This window comes from Mastomys coucha, unplaced genomic scaffold (genome assembly GCF_008632895.1).
Source record: "Mastomys coucha isolate ucsf_1 unplaced genomic scaffold, UCSF_Mcou_1 pScaffold23, whole genome shotgun sequence".
Classification (NCBI taxonomy): domain Eukaryota; kingdom Metazoa; phylum Chordata; class Mammalia; order Rodentia; family Muridae; genus Mastomys; species Mastomys coucha.
In genome coordinates this window covers 47,575,290-47,578,126 of record NW_022196906.1, presented here as the reverse complement: position 1 = coordinate 47,578,126, position 2,837 = coordinate 47,575,290, and the positions used below count along the sequence as shown (strand labels likewise).

At 38.4% G+C, this 2,837-nt stretch overlaps 1 protein-coding gene across 2 annotated transcripts in view; it reads right to left on the bottom strand.

The window, feature by feature from the left end:
* LOC116073223 (protein NPAT) overlaps nucleotides 1-2,837 on the bottom strand; it is a 39,235-nt gene that overhangs the window by 5,446 nt on the left and 30,952 nt on the right. The gene's annotated exons all lie outside the window — the stretch shown is intronic.

Sequence of the window (2,837 nt, the reverse complement as noted above, 5' to 3'; positions counted from 1 at the left end):
AAAAAAAAAAAAAAAAAGCAGAATAGGGAATGTATTGCAGCATCCTGGTGGGAACAACGGACTCCAAGCAGCAGACTGGAGACTGCTGCGGAGGTACCATAAGGGAGCTGAAGCTAAATCTCAACAGCCCTACCCCTGGTGACGGCACGGCATGGAGAAGCTATATGGATAGTCTGCTACAGCAACCTGATAGACTGAACTAAAGTAAGCAAGTGGGCTCCAGCAACCACAAGGTGGCTCACAACCATTTATAATGGGACCTGGTGCCCTCTTCTAGTATATCTAAGACAGCTACAGTGTATTCACTTACATAAAACAAATACATAAATTAAAAAGGTGGGGGCTGGAAAGATGGCTCAGCGGTTAAGAGCACTGACTGCTTTGCAAAGGTCCTGAGTTCAATTCCCAGCAACCACATGGTGGCTCACAACCATCTGTAATGGGATCTGATGTACTCTTCTGGTGTGTCTGAAGATAGCTGCAGTGTACTCATATAAATAAAAAATAAAAAATCCTAAAAAACTAAACAAGTGGGTTCTTCCCATCAATTTTAGTTTTATAATTTTAGCATTTTAATCTCTGACTTAAATTTTTAAAATTTCCTTTTTGGTATTTATTTTTTTTCTATTTATATTTCTGTACTTTTAAGAGTTCAGGTGTCTGGGAGGAGAGGGGGAGCTAGGATTGGGCTGTAAAATGAACAACTAAATAAATGGAAATAAAAAGAACTACAGGCAACTAAGGAAAACTGGGAGAAGAAGAAATGCCTTCCCCAGGGATGGTACACCAGTTGGTTATCCATTACCAAAGGCTAGCCCTGAGAATATATGTATGAGTAACATTATACAGATTGAAAAGATTGTATTTAGGAAGATTTATGTACATACATATAATATATAGAATAACAATTAATGAAAACAGAAGCCATGGATGAGAAAAGAGGAAGGAGAGATATGGAAGGGCTTAGAGGGAAGGAAGGGGTGGGCAAATGATAATTATGAACTCAAAAAAATAAGTAATTAAAAGAAGAGTTCAGGTGTAACTTAAGGATTTATATTTGTCCTTCCTTTCTCAAAACCTAACATACAATATTCCCCTATGGGCCTTATGATCATTCTTACTGTTCCTCCCTCCTGGCTCTTTCACACTTGATTTTTTTTTTTGGTTTTTTTTTTGAGACAAGGTTTCTCTCTGTAGCCCCGGCTGTCCCGGTACTCACTCTGTAGACCAGGCTGGCCTCGAACTCGGAAATCCGCCTGCCTCTGCCTCCCAAGTGCTAGGATTAAAGGCGTGCGCCACCACCGCCCGGCGCACACTTGATTTTTTAATACTGATATCCTTTTATTTTTTTAAAAAAATTTCAGAGTCCCATTTCAAATCGGGATACTTAATATATACAGAACTCAAACACACAAACACACAGACAAGGAAATTGATCCATGACCTAGATAAGAAAATTAATTACCAGAGTACATAATCAGCAATTTGAAGAAAAAAATGTAAAAAAATGAAGCAAAAGCTGAGATGATAAAAGGACTCACAGAAAAGTTCTAAAAATGAAAGAACCAATCATCAAAGCCACAGAAGAAACACTGTCAACACACAGAAGCAAGCAGAAGAAAAAATGTCAGGAGTGGGGGTAAGGCTGAGCAGTAATACACACATACATAAAGGGAAAAGGAAAAAAAGAACCAAAATTTCTTAGAAAAAGGATTATATTCAAGAAACCAAATCTGAATACAGGGGTAGAAGGAATTGATAAAAATCCATAGACTTAGACAATGTATTCATATTATAGCCAAGAATTTACCAGGTCTACATAAAGAGACCCAAACACAAGTATTAAGGACCCCAAATAGGGAGATGGCTTGTGGTTTGGAGCATGTGGTTATTCTGGAAGACCTGGGCTTCATTTCCCGGAACTCGCACAGTGGCTCATAACCATCCAATTCCTGGGAATACATACAGTGGCTGCCTTTAACATCAGTGGGCAACAAGCATGCACCACAGCCATATACATAAAATAGACAGATCTTAAAACAAAACAAAAAACTAAACAAGCACAAAAACCTAAAACAATAGTGATCAAAAAAGAGCACCCTTACAACATAAAGTAGCCAAATTTTCAAACAAAAAAACAGTAAAAACTGTAAGGGAAAAACACCGACTCACACATAGAGGCAGAAATATTAAAACGACATGAGATCTCGTCAATAGCCCTTAAGTCAGAAGATCAGGAAAGGCTATTTCAAGCCCTGAAAGCAAGTAATTCTAAACTGCAATTGCTATACCCAGCAAATTACCTCTCAAAATTGATAAATAAAAATTCTACAAGACAAGCACAAGTTAGTTCACAACCAAACCAACACTGTAAGAAATTTCACTACAATAAACAATAATTTAAAAGGCTGACCTCAGAAACTCTAATATTTCTGAATGATGGTTATCAGAGAGATACTAAATAAGTTTTCTAATGGTTATAGCATTAGATATACAGATATATACCTATCTAGACACACACACACACACACACACACACACACACACACACACACACACACACACACACACACCTGTCTAGAGATTAAAACTCACATCTGTAGGGAGGCCCCTTAAGACACAGGATGCTAGAAGGGAAGTAAAACTGCATCCTACAGGAAAGCTCCTTAAGCTCAGTTAGTAAACAACTTAATAGCTTCAGGAATTCATGAAGTCACTGTGGCTAATCACAGTCACCAGGTCCCTCCTCCTCCAAGAGGCATATAAAAACAGTAAGGACTGCAAAGAGACAGTCACAGACCAGCACAGAAGCCTGAAGAGATACATCACCCAAGCTC